The sequence below is a fragment of the Mytilus californianus genome, unplaced genomic scaffold (assembly GCF_021869535.1).
Source record: "Mytilus californianus isolate M0D057914Y unplaced genomic scaffold, xbMytCali1.0.p SCAF_12, whole genome shotgun sequence".
Taxonomy (NCBI): Eukaryota; Metazoa; Mollusca; class Bivalvia; order Mytilida; family Mytilidae; genus Mytilus; species Mytilus californianus.
In genome coordinates, this window is record NW_026262604.1 from 30,409,583 (window position 1) to 30,431,554 (window position 21,972).

At 35.6% G+C, this 21,972-nt stretch overlaps 1 long non-coding RNA gene across 1 annotated transcript; it reads left to right on the forward strand.

Moving 5' to 3' along the window:
• Positions 1–9,030: 9,030 nt before the first annotated feature.
• On the forward strand, positions 9,031–10,843 carry LOC127722432 (uncharacterized). Its single transcript, XR_007991726.1, has 3 exons — positions 9,031–9,105; positions 9,928–10,101; positions 10,543–10,843. It is a non-coding gene; the product is annotated as an uncharacterized LOC127722432 (long non-coding RNA).
• Positions 10,844–21,972: the final 11,129 nt, after the last annotated feature.

A 21,972-nucleotide genomic window follows, 5' to 3' on the forward strand; every position in this document is an offset into this window, starting at 1 on the left:
TTATCAAACCTTTTGGAGTGACCTTTTGAGAATTTGCAATAAAATTGAGAATGGAAATGGGGAATGTGTCAAAGAGACAACAACCCGACCACAGAACAGACAACAGCAGAAGGCCACCAACAGGTCTTCAATGCAGCGAGAAATTCCCGCACCCGGAGGCGTCCTTCAGCTGGCCCCTAAAAAAATATATATACTAGTTCAGTGATAATGAACGCCATACTAAACTCCAAATTGTACACAAGAAACTAAAATTAAAAATAATACAAGACTAACAAAGGCTAGAGGCTCCTGACTTGGGACAGGCGCAAAAATGCGGCGGGGTTAAACATGTTTATGAGATCTCAACCCTCCCCCTATACCTCTAGCCAATGTAGAAAAGTAAACGCATAACAATACGCACATTAAAATTCAGTTCAAGAGAAGTCCGAGTCTGATGTCAGAAGATGTAACCAAAGAAAATAAACAAAATGACAATAATACATAAATAACAACAGACTACTAGCAGTTAACTGACATGCCAGCTCCAGACTTCAATTAAACTGATAGAAAGATTATGTCTTCATCATATGAATATCAGGCACAATCCTTCCCGTTAGGGGTTTAGTCATATATACATTTAATAAATGTTATGAAAAAGGGGAACTAACTGAAACACAAAAACTGGGGATTATCTCCCTTATTAATCAAAAGAATGATCAATTGCTCATAAAAAATTACAGGCCTAAAACACCGCCAAATGTTGACACAAAGTTGATTGCATATACCCTAGTACAAATAATTAAAAATATTCTACCACAAATTATTAGATTGATTGATTGTTGGTTGCTTAACGTCCAGTGGCAAATATTTCATGCATATTCAGGACGAGAACAAGTTAACAATAAATACAATAGGTAGGTTCTGTAATAGGGGCTTCCGGGATTAAGGTCGGATAAATTTAGACTGCCACGGGAAATGAGGGTATATTGGATAGGGACAGAAATTTAGCCTTGCAACAGGTCACCTACGGACCCCTCAAAGAGTTGTTGCAAGGGTTCTTAACGTGCAAAGAGCGTGGCACTCCCTGTACACGAGGCATCGGATTTAACGTCCCCATTCTGACCGGACGTGGCTGCAAATTTGTACATCCCGCACAGCCAAACGGACGCCCCACTTTAGCACGGGTTTTACTGCCGGTCGGAGGAAGACCAATGGTGACCATACTTCTATTCCCCAGTCACCCTTGGGGTACAAATTATTAGTGCGAATCAAAATGGTAATATTGCAAATCGATATATTGAGTATAATGTAAGACAAATTCAGGTTATCATAGATTATGCTGAATCATTTAAAAAAGAAGGAGCCTTGTTATTTTTATACTTCTCAAAAGCGTTCGATACACTTGCACGGGAATATATTTATCCAGCGTTACAAAAATTTGGCTTTCAAAAAACAAAATGAAATGTCTTAAATAATAAATGTAATAGAAAAATTTGGGACATTCTCAGGGCTAAAACTAAATAGAGCAAAAACTGAAGGAATATGGTTAGGTAAACGTAACACAGCATGGACAAATTTGAAAACATTAACTGGACAAAAGGACCAATTAAGTCTTTATTACTATATTTTTGATTGAATAAAAAAGAGTGCCAACATTTAAATTTTGACAAACAGTTCCAAGAATCAGAGAAAAAAATATTAAATACTTGGAAGAGAAGAAATTAAACGATGATAGATCGAACAACTTTTGTAAAAACTCTCATCATCCCAAACTTGACATATTTAGCAACAGTATCCAATATAGATAAGGAACATTTAACACAATTTAATCAAATTATTTTTGATTTCATTTGGAACAATCGAACAGAAAAAGTGAAAAGAACAGTATTATGAACCCTAATATTACAAGGAGCTCTAAATATGACAGACAGTGTAAAAACAAATTGAAGCAATTCAAATAGAATGGGTCAAAAGATTAACATATCCTGAAACCTCTAACTGAAAAGTTTTACCAAGGTTCTTTTTTGATAATTTTGGGGAAAAAAATCTAAATTTTATTATGAACATAGAAAATATGAATTCAATATCTAACATAAATAAGTGCAAAATACCAGACTTTTACTTAAATAATCAAAACATGGATAAATATACAAAGCGAAAAACTGCAACAGCTGAAAACTTTAGATCAATTCGACAGTGGAATTTTCCGACTGGGCCGCTCCGATAGTACCTGTAGTTAAGGAGAACTGATCTATTAGAATTTGTGGTGACTACAAGGTAACCGTTAATGCCGTTTCAAAGTTGGATAATTATCCGATTCCTAAAACTGAGGATTTATACGCAACGCTTGGAGGAGGACAAAAATATACAAAATTGGATTTAAATCAAGCATACCAACAAATTGAACTTGATGAGGACAGTAAAAGGTATGTGACTATAAACACGCACAAGGGTTTATTCAGATACAATAGACTTCCGTATGGTGTAGCGTCAAGCCCAGGTATTTTCCATAGAACACTTGAAAATGTTGTTCAAGGTATATCCAATGTTTTGGTTCGGGTAGATGATATACTGATAACGGGTAAAAACAAGGGAGGAACATCTAAATACTCTTTCTGAGGTTTTGTCTAGATTTAAGAGAATCGGAATTCGGTTAAAGAAACAGAAGTGTGTGTTCATGGCCGAAGAAGTTGTTTATTTGGGATTTGAAATAAACAAACACGGAATCTATCCAGTGGAGAGTAAAGTTGAGGCGATCGATAAAGCCCCAAGTCCGACAAACGTGACAGAACTGAAAGCTTATCTTGGAATGCTGAACTATTACAATAGATTCTTAGCGAATTTGTTTCACTTGTTAAAGCCGCTACATGTACTTCTACAGAAAGAGACAAAATGGAGTTGGGGAAAAAGAACAGGAAAAAGCGTTCAAAGAGTCAAAACAGCTGTTGAAATCCGCATCAGTACTTGTACATTTCGATCCGAAAAAGAAATTAATCTTAGCATGTGATGCATCTCCGTATGGAGTCGGGGCCGAACTTTCGCATAAAATGGACGACGGCAGTGACAAACCAATAGCTTATACATCTCGAACACTTACATCGGCAGAGAAGAATTATTCCGTTCTTGAAAAGGAAAGTCTGGCCATAATATTTGGTATCAAGAAATTTCATCAATATTTGTATGGACACCCCGTTACAATCATAACCGACCACAAGCCGCTTATCGGTTTATTTCGAGAAGATAAACCTATACCGACAATGGCCGCATCTCGAATTCAAAGGTGGGCACTGACTTTAGCTGCATATGAGTACACGATTGTGTACAAAGAAGGGAGTCTGAATGGTAATACGGATGGACTAAGTAGACTACCGCTGAAAACAAACATTGAAAAGACACCAACGCCAGGTGATACTATATTATTAATGGAACATTTAGCCACTACGCCAGTTGATGCTAAACAAATTCAAAAGTGGACACGCAATGACACAATTCTGTCTATGGTGCTTAGATACATTTTGAATGGATGGCCGTCAAAATGTCCCAGTGAAGACATAAGACCGTATTATAGTAGAAAAAATGAACTGTGTAGGCAGGACGGATGCATATTGTGGGGAGGAAGAGTAATTATACCACAACCAGGACGTGAGGCAATGTTAAATGAATTTCACCAAGGACACCCATGGATTACTAGAATGAAAAGTCTAGGAAGAAGCTATATATGGTGGCCGGGAATGGACTATGACTTGGAATTAACTGTAGTTAATTGTTACAGTTGTCAGGAAAACCGAATATTACCAGCAGAAGCACCGTTACATCCGTGGGAATATCCGAGCCATCCGTGGTCAAGAATACATATAGACTTTGCAGGACCATTCATGAACAAATCATTTCTAATTATGATTGATGCGTATTCAAAATGGATAGACATACACGTCATGAATTCTACAACATCCGAGGCTACGATTGCAAAACTTCAACAAACGTTTGCAACACATGGATTATGTGATCTCATTATTAGTGATAATGGAGCCGCATTTACTAGTTTGGAATTCGCCGATTATGTGAAATCAAATGGAATTGAACATCGCACTTCCGCGCCGTGGCATCCAGCTAGTAATGGTTGTGCTAAACGAGCAGTTCAGAGTTTCAAAGAAGGTATTAAGAAAATCAAAGAAGGAACTGACCAGGAAAAGTTGAACCGTTTTCTTTTCAACTACCGTATAACGCCACAAACAACGACAGGATTGGCACCATCAGAATTGCTGATGAAAAGGAAACTCAAGTCACGTCTAGATTTAGTTTTTCCAAATATCGAGAAGCGAGTTCAGGAGAGACAACAAAAACAAAAACATTATCACGACAAGAAATCTGTGAACAGACAAATTAATGTAGGACAGGGAGTATTTGCCCGATATTTCGCAATTGGTTCAAAGTTTAAATGGATTCCGGGAGAAGTTATAAAACAATCAGGACCACTTTCATTTCATATTAAATTGCCAGATGGACGTGTCATTCGAAGACATATTGATCACATCAGAGTACGAACCTTCGATTGCACAAACCCCAAAGGGTGACTTGGGAATAGAAGTATGGTCACCATTGGTCTTCCTCCGACCGGCAGTAAAACCCGTGCTAAAGTGGGGCGTCCGTTTGGCTGTGCGGGATGTACAAATTTGCAGCCACGTCCGGTCAGAATGGGGACGTTAAATCCGATGCCTCGTTTAAAGAGAGTGCCACGCTCTTTGCACGTTAAGAACCCTTGCAACAACTCTTTGAGGGGTCCGTAGGTGACCTGTTGCAATGCAAGGCTAAATTTCTGTCCCTATCCAATATACCCTCATTTCCCGTGGCAGTCTAAAATTCACCAGTCACCCTTGGGGAGATGTAGAGTTGAGATAGTTGAAGTATACCAAATATCTGGAAATACACCAGCTTCAAAAATTTTATTAAAGAGTTTTACTTGTGACAATATTAAGCTTTCTGATCCATATTTCAAAAAATCTATCGAGAATAAGGTCAATGCCTCCGCTTTTATTATTTTTCAAGGATTTTATAGCTTTTCTGACTTCTTTACATAAAATGGGTGAATTCAACGTTTCAATGTATGTATCCGATTTAAATTCAAATATAGTCAGATGTTTTTTTTATTTTCCTTTAATAAATTTTTTAAATGATTTTCCCATTGGTCTTTTTTATTGGGGTTTGTTGTGGTATTTTTCAACCTTTTTTTTAACTTATCAATTGTTTTCCAAAATAATTTTAGATTTGTTTTATCAAGTACATTTATTTCTGAATATATATTTTGAAAGAATGCACTCTTTGTTCTTTTGTTCAGTTTTTTATATTCTTTACAAGCCCTAAAATAATTAACTTTAAGGTCATGGTTGTAAGGGTTGTTTTGTATTTTTTTACCTAAACGTCTCACATCTTTCCTCATTAATTCACAATTTTTATTGAACCATTCTTGTTTTCTCTTGCGTTTCTTCTTTAACTTCTTGTTTAATTTAAATTTAACACAAGATGTAGCAGTATCAATAATAATATCTGTATATTGTTTTGTCATTTGATTTATATCTGTAATACCTCCTGTATCAACATCTGCCATAAAATTGGCTAACTTGCTTATCATTTGCGACGATGAAATATCATTTGTATATGTTTCATGACAATTAATGTCCCAAATAAAATGACCTGGAAAAAATTCCATATCATTATATTCATTGTCATGATTGACTATTGGGACATTAAATTTTAAAGACATTCTAATAATACAATGACCAGATGTTTCCACTGGAGGTAGTACATTAAAATAAGAAATGTAATGGAAAATATCTTCTGACACAATAATATAATCAATAACACTACAACCTTCTCTAGCATCATAATATGTACAATTTTCCACAGAATCTCCCAAAAAATCTGCCATTAAAAATTCTTAGCTTGGTTTCAATGCAACTTTCCAATAAAAGTTTTCCCTGTGAGTTTATAATTTTGTCTTACAATTTCCTTATCACAAGTATATGTTTCAGGGAGAATGTTATTATCAGCCCTATTAAATAAAGTATCATTAATAATGTGATCAGCTTGCTCACCTGTTCTGCAATTAAAATCACCAGACAAAACAATTTTTCCATGATTGGGGTATTTTGCAATATCTTTATTAAGATTGTTAAAAATTTCCCCACTGTCTACATCGGGATTCTGGGGCTTAATATATAATACTGATAAATAAATATCAAAATCCTGATTAAAATGGTCTTGTCTAATTTTATCCATATTCCATAGTCTTTTTTACTTACATGAGTTATTCCTCTTTCTATATTCATATTATAATGATAGTATAAAATTATTCCTCCTGATCTCCTGCCTTTCTTTACTCCCTCTTTTTTTAGTTCCAGGTAGTGAAAAATTGGAAACCTGGCAGACTAATGGGTGAGTCAGTTTGGTTCCATGTTTCTTCTAGTCCTAAAATGTCATAACTATCAACAAATTCTAAAATTTAATTTATATTAAAGCCTGTAATATTCCAACATGCAAACTTCAACATGCTGTTCATAGTTGTCAACACTTTGGAAAATGTCCAAAAAATAGAATAAAATAAAAATTAAATAATTTCGTTTAACATGAGTGATTTTTACCTTGTGTCTTAAACTCCTTTGTCACCTAAAAATAAGGTGCATAAAAAATTGTGTACCAAAAATCTTAAAACATTTCTTTCACTTTTATTAATTCAAAATAAAATTAAATTTCTGTGATTTTTTTCTTTTTTTCGTTCTAAATTATGTTTACTTTACCAGTCGTATAAATTATAAACTAACTGTCAAACAAATGTTTTATACTAACTGTTAAACAAATGTTTTGTGGTTATTGGTTTTAGGTATACATGTGTCATGTATATTAGACATATCTTATACAAATATTGATTGGATAGTTGAAAATTCTTCACTTATTATCTTAAAATAATAGTAGTATTCTTATACTTATTTTTAAGTATCAGACAAAAAAGAACAATATAACTGTAATGAAAAACAAAACAGAAATTCACAATTAACTTAATACTCGCTGAAATGTATTTGTACGTGTAACAATGAAATCAAAGATTTCTCAATATGTCACCAAATGCAGCTTTCAGATCAAAGTGTCCCTTTTGAGGTTGGTTTCTTTTTTTTTGAAAGCGTCTTGGTCGATTTTCTGTACTGGTATTTGTTCGTTGCTGTTGGTGTCCGTTTGACGCACCATTTTGTTCTCGTTTGTAGTATTCGGCGTACGGTTTTAATCCGAGTCTGACATGTAAATGTGACTTCAATATTCGGACAAGTGCCATTGTGCCTTTTACTGAAAAATGAATTCCATCATCAAACAAGTTTCTGCAACAGTTGCAGTCAGTAATTTCTTTGTTTTCGATAATGTAAATATTTTCATGTTCTAATGATAGTAATTGCAGATTATATACTGCTAGTTTCTTGTTATAGTTTTCAGTGTCTAGTCTAATAAAGGCAGGCATAATATGTATTTGACTCCTTTGAAGCTTTTGTTTACATGTCTGGATAAGATCCTTCATTTTATCTATATTGGCGTCAGGTGTGTTTTTTTCCAAATCATTGCTTCCAACCATCAGTACTATTTCGGTTGAACTGTTAATGTCTAAATGATTTTCCATAATAAATTCACTTGCTCCTTGAATATTCTTTTTTACCTGGTCCAAGAACAGTAATTCTTGCTCAGTCGTTTTTGTACATTTTTTCTCCTTTGAGATTGTTGCCATGAGAATCACTTATGACAAGAACCGTTTTTTGATTTGAGCAAGTCTGCAGTGTTTGTTTGTTTTCTTTCACTTGTAACTTCTGATTCTTTATTTGTGTCTTCAACCCAGTCAACAGACTAACAGTGGGCCAACGTTGGCAAATTGTCGGTCCGTTGGTCGACCGTTGGTGTTGGCTGCACAACATTGGCCCAACGTTGACATGTCGGTTCGTTGGTCGACTGTTGGTGTTGGCTGCACAACATTGGCCCAACGTTGGCAAATTGTCGGTCCGTTGGTCGCATGTTGGTGTTGGTTGCACAACATTGGCCCAACGTTGGCCTGCTGTTGTAAATCCATATTATTATCTCATGTTGGTTATAAATAATCGGGCCAACGTTGGTATTATGTTAGTAGCAGCATAGGACCGATATGAAATTTTGTTAATAAAAATTGATTAAGAAGTAGTATACGCTTTATTTCTCTTGGGCAGGCGGATAATTTCGATTGCTGCATGCTTTATGAAAAGTTAAATGTTTTACCGAAAGTGTTCATCAACTGAAATTACATTTACAACTCTATGTTGGGCTTCCTCCGACCGGCAGTAAAACCCTTGCTGAAGTGGGGCGTCCGTTTGGCTGTGCGGGATGTACAAATTTGCAGCCACGTCCGGTCAGAATGGGGACGTTAAATCCGATGCCTCGTGTAAAGAGAGTGTCACGCTCTTTGCACGTTAAGAACCCTTGAAACAACTCTTTGAGAGGTCCGTAGGTGACCTGTTGCAAGGCTAAATTTCTGTCCCTATCCAATATACCCTCATTTCCCGTGGCAGTCTAAATTTCTCCGACCTTAATCCCGGACGCCCTATTACAGAACCTACCTAATGTATTTATTGTTAATTTGTTCTTGTCCTGAATATGCATGAAATATTTGCCACTGGACGTTAAGCAACCAACAATCAATCAATCTATGTTGGGCCAACGTTGATCCTATATTATACTCTATATATAAGCCAGGTAAAATGTATACTGGAATATCACTACTATAATAAAAAAAAATATATATCGTAAACATAGATTGCTTTGTTAAAAGTTTATAAATTTATTTCAATCATTATTTATTATATAACTTTATTCATCAAACTTTGTGAAACATAATAATTTAGCAATTATATACAGTTAGATATATGATACAGCCAGTCTGTTAATCAAGCACATTCTGATAAAGTTGACCATATGTTAGACAAATTTCAAAGATAGTTGCTATGGTAATTAAGTTTATAGGAAATCTGAATGGAATGGGATATTTGTAAGAAAGCAGTGAAACGAAGAAAACAAAAAGAGAAAATCATATCATCTGAGGTTCAAAGATAAAGAAAGTAACATGTAAGTTATAACTTTAAAAATTCTGTTATATATACGATTGTGAATGACAAACAATATGTTTTTTTTTATCGGAGGGATGTTGTTCAAAATTAAAACATATATTTTCTATCATTTTATAATGTTGATCTTGAAGTTTGTACGTTTCTGGCGAAATATTTTCTAGATTTTGTTTAAACCATTTTAATCCTAAATAATCATGAAATATTTGCCCTTGAACATTAGTATCATCAAACAAATTGTAAATTGCTAATATTTTAATGTTTTATTTCTGAAATCTATAACTATTGCATTTATCACCATTACTGAAGTTAATGGAAAAAATCTGTCTTTAGATGTACATTGTTCCGAAGTGTCAGAAATGTGATATAATGATTTCTAGTTCATAGAAATATAAATGAATTTGTTAGTTTTATTATTTCAAAATCGCATGCAAACATATACGATATATTTGTGAAACCTGATCATATACACACTTGCATGTGTAACAGTGTTTTAGATATCACATAGAGTATTTATTTATCAAATTCATTGCAAGAATGTTGTAATTTATATATAATTAAACGGAGTCGACTGAATTTAGTTTTTTGTCCTCGGCAAAATTTTTGCAAAAGAAAACCGATGTTTGAATAGTGTGTAGGAGTAAATATCAGTCACAAAAAGCTGACGCTTGAAATATAAAAAAAATAGGGGGAATGTAAAAAAAGACTATACCACACATAAGGATATTTATAAAAGAAAAAGACTATAAAGATAATTGTCTGAATTACTTGTAGTAGCTTTTCTTTTTAATATACAATTTTACATTTTAATATTAATTTATAGGTCAGGTATTTGAGTACTACAGAAGACAAAATAAATCAGAGTGCAAAAGGAATAATACAGAGCTAGGAATAATAGAAATTATTGACAACATCCTGGCTATAAAATGCATTGGAATGGAGATGGGAAAAAATGCATTCTACCATTTGATAGCCCAGAATGAATAACTTTAAGAAAGTAAGTTAACATAAGACCCATCATTTATGCTACATCGGTATCGAATTTCACAGATATATATGCATAAAATGTTTAATACTACCGTTAATGCTAGTGTATTTAGATTTGACTTTGTGTTTTTTTTTCAACTAGTTTTATTTATTTATTCTTAGAACGTGTTTTGACAAAGTTTCCTGTATTTATTTCTACACTCAATTGTCCTGCTTAATCTAGCTAGCGAGGTGAAGTATAACCATTATGTTAAAGCATGCAATATGTCTTTTGCCTTGGCTTGTATAGGCTAGGGAAAATATCAAAAAAGTGTATTTTTTCTAACTATTGTAATGTGCCAGGACACCGGAAACAATGGATTTTTTGTCTGTTTGTTTATTTTTTAGGAGGAACAAATATATTCTAAATATACATACATTGAGTACTCATTTATTCATTACTTTATTACAGATGTACATGTAGTGAAATAACTTTTATGGAGATATGCTAAACTGGATATTAAAAGGATTTAACATAAGACGGAGCCAGAAATAGTGACAAAACAAAGTGTAGCAGAAAACAAAAGGAACACTCTTGTGAATAAAAAACCATGTCGGAAAACAGAACTAGCTGTATAAAATGAGTTATCAATGCCTTCATACCGAGCTTGGATATTGCAACATAAACTGTAATGATATTATACAAATGGGATAAATGAACTATCATGAATAGACTTTATAATTTTCATTCTATAGATCTGATTTAGCAACGTATAGATACAAAAAGACTTTTTTTAAATTTGCTGGTTGTCTAGCTAATAATAAATTATATTTAATTATACCTTTGTATTTACATTATTTAAGAAAAATTGGTAAAATGGATACGTTGATTGAGTTCATACAAATATGGGTAAAATATGGGTATAAAATTAAGAAGTACAATTCCAGGAGATTGATTGATTGGTTGTTGGTTACTATATTTCATGCATGTTCAAGAAGATAAAGAGAGAAAGTGGCAAAATACAAAATTTTCGGGTAGTATGTAAGACAACATGGTATAGTGGATCTGTAAAACGCAATAATTGCAACATTTAAAAAAAGTAATACTTTCGCCAATTTGAACTGATGTAATTTAAGAACCAGGAATTATTGCAGTTGTTGCCTGGAAGGGATTTTAGTATCCTTCATATGGATAGAAAAGTTTACAGATTGACCCAACGGAGTGCCAACGTTTGTTAACAGTTTGTGGTACTACGTTGGCCCAACGTTTGTTCAACGTCGGCAAGTATTATTCCATCATTGGACCAACGTTGGGCCAATGTATTGTATAAAACCTTACAACAACGTTGTGCCAACGTTTAGCCATCACGTTGGGACAACATAGGGCCACTTTGCACTTATACATTGGGCCAACGTTTAAAAACAACGTTGGGCCAATGCATGTAGATACGTTGGGCCAATGTTGTGCCAACGTACCAATGTTGTCTGGGAAGGACACTGAATCGATTAGATGTGGGTATTGCTATTTTGGTTTCAGAGATTTTTTCAATGATATCTTCATATCTTTCGTTTTGTAATTTCAATTCTGTGCTTATTTTTATGTTTTCGTTTCGCACACTTTCAAATCTACCATTTGTTTTAAATAATTGTTTTTCCATGCCTCTGATTTGTGAAGTGAGCTGCTGAATTTGTGTTTTTTTTTCATTGTTTGACTGTTGAATTGAATCATACCTTTTCAACAACTCTTTATATTGATCATCTTTTCTTGAAAGTTGTTGACGCAATTCGTTTCCTGATTCTCCTTGCTCACATATATTCTCTTCTTTTGAATTAACTGTCAATTCCAATCTTGAAATTCTGTTGTTCGTAATAGCACAAAGGACACCACAGAGTCTTGAATAAATTTCACAATGTAATCTGTTATAAATTATACACTTGAATACTGTACATTTGCTGATAATGAAAACCCCTCTCTTTAGTTAACACTTCCTAAAAAAATCAAACACCGTTCAAATGAAAATTAATCGGGTGATACCATATGAAAATGTAATTTAAAACTCGTAGTATTCCTATATATAGACATGTAACGCAATTTGAAATTAAACTACTGAAACTGAAATGTCTATAAACTGGAAGGCGAATATGCAACGGCCAATGACAGGGAAAGGCGAACATGTAATTATTCTTAAGAGGTTGTTTATTTGCTAGTAAAGGAGTTAATTGAGAACGTGGTGGTACAGCAATGGAGACGGGGTATATTAAACAGATCCACATATTTGTTAGTAATCAAACAACAAATTTGGATGTAGTTCAAGATTAACCCTCTTGCTGCCGGTAGTTTTTCAAGGTTGCATTTCGTGTGCCAGAAAATACGACAGTTCAACGACTGTGACGTCACATGCCCAACAATGACGTCACAACTAAATGACCGTTACATGTTGGACCCATTGAAGATAAATATTACACTGTTTAATCTTCGATCTTTTTATTGAAAGAGATACATAGACATATGTGTCCCTCCGGCAGCAAGAGGGTTAACAGTTTTATGACCGACGCGACAATAAGTTATGGTCGTTAAACACAACCCTTTTCTGACACATTCTATATCGTGACCCTGTGTCCACCATTCTCCCGTTAAAGTATCGATTTATTAATATTACACATGGAACATCCATGTGTAGTTAGTGCGTGTACACTTGTCCCATGTTGGTAGCACAGTTTCGTGACGGTCTTGGGTATTTCCTATAGTACCAGTCATAAACATGTCACATCAAGGAATATCTTAATATTAATGTTACACATGTAATCATCGGTGTTAAATAGGAACAATTTTTATCAGGAACACTAGCTGACTCCAGACGTATACCAAGTTTCACTCTTACATTGTTAGTTTGTGGACGAAAATGGCAGTTGTTATTTTATAGTTCGTTTCTGTGTGTGTTTCATTGTCGTTTGTTTTTTGTTCACTTCAGTGTTTCTGTGGTTTCGTCGTTTTCCTCTTAAAGTTGATGTGTTTCCCTCGGTTTTTGTTTGTAACCCGGATTTGTTTTTGTCTCAATCGATTTATGACTTTTGAACAGCGAACTTTATTTGTAGATTTGGTATCACTTCATAAATATCCCAAAATAACTGAGTCGGTTAGAAAGGTAACATCATTAATTCAATTTTCATATGATAGTGAAATCCTCATAATACAGTATATGAGTATATTTATATAAATGTATTCATCTCTGAACAAAAACTGACCTTGTATAAAAGGTTACCTTTCTAAATTACTACTATCGCTACTTTCAACCTTTCAACTCTGACATGTGTTTTCTATCATTTCCCACTACTATGTTGATGTTTATACCAAATTAACTCTAAAGTGCACTCGCCCCTTGTATCAATGACGGAAGACATAATTAGAACTATGTGCATACCTGGTTCATTAGTGCAGAATAACCAAAAGAATTTAGTACACAACTGATGATTGCTATAACGACGGAGAGCCCTGAACGGATTATTGTTCACTATGGTAGTGACTAAACAATATTTTCCTGTTATTCTAGTATAAAAATACTATTATATTCTAATTCATTAACTCAAACGAATATAAAGTATAACAATCACTTTGTTTCATAGGAATAGCTCGCCAGCATGTGCAGGTTTCTTTGATAATTTTATTAAATAAAGTGTGAGTCCAGATGTCTTCATGATACGTCAACACCGCTGCGTAGTACACGACAGCCTACAATTGATTGATTGATTGTTGGTTGTTTAACGTCCAGTGGCAAATATTTCATGCATGTTCAGGACGAGAACAAGTGAACAATAAATACATTAGGTAAGTCCTGTAATAGAGGCCGTCCGGGATGAAGGTCGGGGAAATTTGGACTGCCACGGAAAAATGAGAGTATATTGATTGATTGATTGATTGTTGGTTGCTTAACGTCCAGTGGCAAATATTTCATGCATATTTAGGACGAGAACAAGTTCACAATAAATGCAATAGGTAGGTTCTGTAATAGATTAAGGGGTTATGGTCGGTGATATTTAGACTGCCACGGGAAATGAGGGTATATTGGATAGGGACAGAAATTTAGCCTTGCAACAGGTCACCTACGGACCCCTCAAAGAGTTGTTGCAAGGGTTCTTAACGTGCAAAGAGCGTGACACTCTCTTTACACGAGGCATCGGATTTAACGTCCCCATTCTGACCGGACGTGGCTGCAAATTTGTACATCCTGCACAGCCAAACGGACGCCCCACTTTAGCACGGGTTTTACTGCCGGTCGGAGGAAGACCAATGGAGACCATACTTCTATTCCCCAGTCGCCCTTGGGGGTTGAGGGTATATTGGATAAGGACAGAAATTTAGCCTTGCAACAGGCCACCTACGGACCCCTCAAAGAGTTGTTTCAAGAGTTCTTAACGTGCAAAGAACGTGGCACTCTCTTTACACGAAGCATCGGATTTAACGTCCCCATTCTGACCGGACGTGACTGCGAACTTGTACATCCCGCACAGCCACACGGACGCCCCACTTTAGCGAGGGTTTTACCGCCGGTCGGAGGAAGACCCATGGTGACCATATTTCTATTCCCAAGTCACCCTTGGGGGTGACAGCCTACAAAATAGAAAATCAAAGTGAGAAATCATATGATATAAAAATATAGAAACTCCAGACAAAAGAGACAAATTTTTCATTCCCTATTGTTAATTTTCATTTTTTAGACGGCGATGTCCCTTTGGCTCCATTATACGGTGTTTATATATCCCAACTCGTTCGTTATGTCCGTGTGTGTAGTCTAGTCATAGATTTTAACGAACGTAATCACTGTTAATTTATTTCGTCAGGGATTTCATTACCATAAATTACTTTAATTCTTTCATAGATACAAATATTTGATTTTGTAAATTTGGCTGTATCTGTAGAAAACTTATTAAAAACGGTATTTCACATCCTAAATTTTGCGGTAATTATGTATTAAAAGCGTGGAAATCACTATGTGATCCGTGTAAACTCGTCGAACCTTTAAACAAACTTATTAGTTAAGGTGATCTTACCAATGTTGTAATTAGATCTTTGAATATAGTTAACATTGTCACTAATATCGATTTTGCCAATTGAGCAAATTAAAGGGTTAACTCCTCACTGTCCTTCTGCCTGTCGATACATTTATGTTTTGGGTTTGCACAAGTCATGTCTTCTTTCACGGTCCATGACGCTAGAATACTAATTCCCTTGGATCTGTGTTAGTTGGGTTTATTTTTTTAGGGGGGGGGGGGGGGGGGGAGGGAGGTTTGGTTGTTTACTAGCTGTCGTCAGTAACTGCGAGTGCTCTCAAATCGTACTTGTTATTTGACCTGTTGATACTATTTGTAATGCTTTTTGTTATTTAATGTTACTTAATCAGGGTTGGATCTGGTATATACCAGTACACCAGCTTTAATAAGTGTTTGGTATTACTATTAATTTTCACTTCATCGTTCTATGAACATCAAAATTATGTATTTTGTAAATAAATATATTTCATCTCTCATTTATATATATATAAAAGATCTGCATCAAATATGATTTAGAAAACCACTTATCACTTCTTTACAATGAACTGTCAAAAGGAAAATGGAAGAAAATGACTACAACAGCAGTACATAAATATTGGACAACAAGAATTAACGAAGAAATAATGTACTACTCCAGCATGAAATACATTCCGACATCTTCATTTAAAGTTGGGAAAATTCATCCTTTGGCCTTTGCGAATAGTGCTAATCAAAGATACATTAACAAAATTCCAATTAGAATAAAAATTGCAACTGGGACCTATATTCTACAGACAAATTGAGCAGCTTACAATCAAAACAAGAGGCTCTGAAGAGCCTGAATCGCTCACCTGTTATTTTTTTGGCTTAAATCTTTCATCAATGATTATTTTTGCTTTTTACCCATGTTCAATTTAAGCCATAGTGTATGTTTCTTGACGTACAAGGAAATGAAATACAAAATGATTGATTGATTGATGGTTGGTTGCTTAACGTCCAGTGGCAAATATTTCATGCATATTCAGGACGAGAACAAGTTCACAATAAATACAATAGGTAGGTTCTGTAATTGATTAAGGTCGGAGAAATTTAGACTGCCACGGGAAATGAGGGTATATTTGATAGGGACAGAAATTAAGCCTTGCAACAGGTCACCTACTGAACCCTCGAAGAGTTGTTGCAAGGGTTCTTAACGTGCAAAGAGCGTGGCACTCTCTGTACACGAGGCATCGGATTTAACGTCCCCATTCTGACCGGACGTGGCTGCAAATTTGTACATCCCGCACAGCCAAACGGACGCCCCACTTTAGCACGGGTATTACTGTCGGTCGGAGGAAGACCAATGGTGACCATACTTCTATTCCCCAGTCACCCTTGGGGGTAAATACAAAATGTATACTAGATTCATTTGAGAAGATTTTTAAAGTTAAAAAACATAAAACAACTTGTGTAAAATTGTCATTAAAGGGCAATAACTCCTTAAGGGGTCAATTGCCAAATTGGTCATATTAAACTTTTTTGAAGATCTTACTTTGCTGAACATTTTTGCTGTTTTCGGTTTATCTTTATCTTCAATAATATTCAAGATAATAACCAAAAACTGCAAAATTTCCTTAAAACAACCAATTTAGTGGCAGCAACCCAACAATGGGGGTTGTTCGGTGTGTCTGAAAATTTCAGGGCTGATAGAAATTGACCTTTTGAACATTTTAATTCCATGTGAGATTTGCTCTAAATGCTTTAGTTTCTGAGATATAAGCCAAAAACTGCATTACACCACTATGTTCTATTTTTAGCCATGGCGGCCATGTTTGTTGATGGATCAAAATTTCGGATACAATTCATAAACTAGATTCCTAAAGGAACATTCATTCAAAGTTAAGAAGTATTAGGCACAACAGTTTCAGAAGAGAAGATTTTTAAATGTTAGCAAACTTGATGAACACAGTTTTCTGTAGATCTTACTTTGCTGAACATTATTGCTGTTTACAGTTTATATCTATCTATAATAATATTCAAGATAACAACAAAAAACTGCAAAATTTCCTCAAAACTACCAATTAAGTGGCAGCAACCCAACAATGGGTTGTTCAATTTGTCTGAAAATATTAGGGCTGATAGATCTTGACCAATTGAACAATTTAACACATGTCAGATTTGCTCTAAAAGCTTTAGTTTTGGAGATATAAGCCAAAAACTGCATTTGACCCCTATGTTCTATTTTTAGCCATGGCAGCCATGTTTTTCGATGGATTAAAACTTCGGATACAATTTATAAACTAGATATCCTAAGGAACATTAAGATGAAGTTTGAAGGTATTTGGCCCAGTAGTTTCAGATGAGAAGATTTTTAAATGTAAGCAAACTTGATGAACAAATTGTGTAAAATTGTCTTTAAAGGGCAATAACTCCTTAAGGGGTCGATTGACAATTTTGGTCATATAAACTTTTTTGTAGATCTTACTATGCTGAACATTATTGCTGTTTACAGTTTATATCTATCTATAATAATATTCAAGATAAAAACAAAAAACTGCAAAATTTCCTTAAAACTACCAATTTAGTGGCAGCAACCCAACAATGAGTTGTTCGATTCGTCTGAAAATTTCAGGGCTGATAGATCTTGACCAATTGAACAATTTTACCCCATGTTAGATTTGCTCTAAAAGCTTTAGTTTTTGAGATATAAGCAAAAAACTGAATTTGATCCCTATGTTCTATTTTTAGCCATGGCGGCCATGTTTGTCGATGGATCAAAACTTCGGATACAATTTATAAACTAGATACCCTAAGGAACATTTAGTTTAGGTTTGAAGGTATTTGGCCCAGTAGTTTCAGAGAAGATTTTTGAAATAGTTTACGACGACGACAGACGACGGACGACGTCGGACGCCAAGTGATGGCATAAGCTTACATGGGGCCCTTCGGGCCCCGGTGAGCTAACAACGTAGATCCAACTTGTAAATTATATGACCAGTCTGAAGAAACACTATCACACTTTTTGCTGTGTTGTAAAGCCCTAGACCAAATTCGAACACCAGTACTGAAAATCATTATATGTAAATGTAGTGAGCTTCCTGCTTTGCAATATACTAATATGCAGCTAGATGTTTGCAACTAATTATTAACCCATTCCTCTATGCTAGCAGTGATGAGTCGGAAATTGATATAAGCTATAAAATAGAACCTCAGTGTAGACAATAAATATATAATATAAAAAAGAAGATAAATTTATTTCAAACGGGATAGCACATCCTCATTTTTAAGGAAATGTTGTTTACCGTGCCCGGAAATTTAGAAACGATCCTGGTAAACTTATCGATCCTTTAAATAAACGTATCCTAAAAGGTTACCAATTAAACACTGTAATTATATCACTTAATATTAGTTTTTTTGGTATTAATATTAATTTTGTAATCAGTAAATTAAAAGCAATCTAAATATTATTGTTATATACATATACACATTCATAGATTTACAAACTGTCGATTCCTGTATCTCTGGCATTGCACAAGGTCGTTTTTTTCTCTGACTGTTTATGACGTCTTTACACTAAATCCATTGGATGTTGGATGTGCTTAGATGCATGGTTTTTTTTTATTAGTTGTAAGTGGCTTTGAACTAGCTGTCAGTAACTGCGAGTACTCTCAGATCTGTACTTAGTGTCTTTTTGTTGTTGGAATGTACAAGTACCCGGCCACGTCCACTTGTATTTGTAGTATATGTTTTTTTATTAATCTGATGAGTTAAGCCTTTTTCAACTGATTTTTATAGTTCTTTCTTATGCTGTACTGTTACACCACTGTCCCAGGTTGGGGGAAGGGGTGGGATCCCGCTAACATGTTTAACCCCGCCACATTCTCTATGTATGTGCCTGTCCCAAGTCAGGAGCCTGTAATTCAGTGGTTGTCGTTTGTTTATGTGTTACATATTTGTTTTTCGTTCATTTTTTGTTTTTCTAGATGACCTCGGAAAAGCTGTCGGAGTTGCCCAAATACTCCGAACTGAGGTCGGAAAATTGTTATTAGTTTGGAAATTCACTGGAACATTCGGAAATATTCTCCAAATCAACGCTTCACTAGGATTGATTGATTGATTGTTGGTTGCTTAACGTCCAGTGGCAAATATTTCATGCATATTCAGGACGAGAACAAGTTCACAATAAATACAATAGGTAGGTTCTGTAATAGATTAAGGGATTAAGGTCGGAGAAATTTAGACTGCCACGGGAAATGAGGGTATATTGGATAGGGACAGAAATTTAGCCTTGCAACAGGTCACCTACGGACCCCTCAAAGAGTTGTTGCAAGGGTTCTTAACGTGCAAAGAGCGTGGCACTCTCTTTACACGAGGCATCGGATTTAACGTCCCCATTCTGACCGGACGTGGCTGCAAATTTGTACATCCCGCACAGCCAAACGGACGCCCCACTTTAGCACGGGTTGTACTGCCGGTCGGAGGAAGACCAATGGTGACCATACTTCTATACCCCAGTCACCCTTGGGGGGCGCTTCACTAGGAAGAACATGGTGTTATGAGGAATAAGGGAAAGGTTGCGGTAAACCACAAATGAACATGTACCTGCGTCCATTGGTGGATCACTTCATTCAACTATTCCAAAAAGGTATTGAAGTCAACATCCAGCAAGCTGTGATAAAAACTAGAGCAATGATGATTGTTGCCACAATGGACCTGCATGCAAGGGCTAATGTGCTGCAAATGACACGGCATAGCGGAGAGTATGGCTGCTTATATTGTCTTGAGCCAGTAAAAGTAGCAAAGGAAACTGTAGAAGCTATCCATACAGGGATGTTGATCCGGCGCAAACAACCAGAGAGATAACATCAGGGCAGATGCCCAGGAAGCAATTGCCAGTGGAAAAGGATTCGTGGTATTAACTCGGAGTCAGTCCTGACTTGCCTTCCATACTACATTGGGAAGAGGGTGGACGAGGTTGACAAAATCATAAAGAACATAAAGCCTTCATACTTCTTGAGGAGATTACCTAGAAAGAATGCTGGAAACTACAACCACTGGAAAGCATCTGAATTTAGATCCTGACTGCTGTTTTCATCCCTACCAGCATTACAGAACATTTTACCAGATGTTAAGTTAACCAATTATAGCTTGCCGTTGGAAGGTACATTCATCCTCCTTGGTGAAGGCATTTCAGAGGCAGACTTAAAAAGAGCAGATCTCCTTCTCAGATCATTTGTAAGAAATTTGAACATGCTGTACACAGAAAGTATTGTCGGTCTCAATGAACACAACATAATTAACCTGACAAGATGTGTAAGGATGTGGGGGTAACTTTGGGCCTGGTCCTGCTTTGGTTTTGAGTCTTTTAATGGAGAGATAAAGAAGTCCCTACATGGTACTTGAAACGCTTGCAGGCAAATATATTGGTCCCTTCAGAGTCACAAAAAGGTAGAGGCAATGGCAGTTAAAAGCCAAGAAACCAACTAAGAGACTTCTACCAGTGTATGACAGAAGGCAGTTACGCATGACAGAAAAGAGGAGGAGATGCTTACCAGTGTATTATCTTCACCCCTGCCAAGATTCAATAAACATTTAATTTTACCAATGATGTGAAGGAAGAATTGCTACAACTCTGCGGTACATGTGAAGCCAGCAACTGGATGATGGTTAAAAAGATTTCAAGAAATGGAATTTTGATGTTTTCAAAACAGTGCTCACGTGTTGTTAAAAGAAACTCCTACACAATCAAGATTATGAATAATTTAATTCAAAAGTTGGAGATTATCTAATGCTCAAGTCGTCAAGGAAAGTGGTGGCTGTTTGCCAGAAAGTTTCAGCCATTTGGACCACTGATTAGAAACCGTTTGCTGCATCTTCAGACTTTGCAATTACAGAGGTAAATATTTTTAAAACTGTAATGAAGCCTCCATAAATTATATTACTAAATGAATAAAGTTGAAATTGGGTGTCGCGTTTTCTTCTTTCACATAAAATCCAAGAATACTGTTTTATACCACAAAAGGGTAATATCCAGCGTAGTTTATTATGTGTTCATTTCAAGATCTTTTGGGGTCAAAATCGGAAAAAAGCCAGTTCGGATCGACTGTCCTTCACGACGTTCGTCTCTGAATTGTACGTGCCATCTGTATAAGGAATTCCCTCCTTCAAAGGAGCACTTCTTTTCAGAATCGGTAAAAAAGTTCGCTTTAACTTTATTTACAGGAGTATATTTACAGTTGGCTTGGATAAACAAAAATGTAAAGATTACGCCCGTTGGGTAAATGCTGGCTACATTCCCTGGACCTTTCGTTTGCTAGACGGCAGTTATCATTTCCGTCATTGCACGTCTGCCCGGCAAAATTAAATTTCATTTCGTAGCAGATACGGTAAATATTGACCTTACGCTGAAACACTTTGTGATACACATTCCCTTGCCGCTCTTAGAAATTTAACAACAGATTTTTACACGTCTTTTCCTTCCCGGGAACCGCAGCAATTCAACATGAAAAGGGTGGAGTGATTACTTCGGTTTTCGGTTAAAAATGGGTACAGAAGTATTCATATTAATGCATAAAATGTTCAACCCGCTCATATATAGGGGTGGTTCTGAGCACGGAAACACGGAGCGGAAATCCTTTTGGGTAAAAATGCCAAAATTAAACCAGGGTTCTAATAGAATGGTGCAAACAAGATATTTCATCAACAAAAAAACATGTGATCAAGATTGGTAAATTTGCAACAAATGATTGATTGTTGGTTGCTTAACGTCCAGTGGCAAATATTTCATGCATATTCAGGACGAGAACAAGTTCACAATAAATACAATAGGTAGGTTCTGTAATAGATTAAGGGATTAAGGTCGGAGAAATTTAGACTGCCACGGGAAATGAGGGTA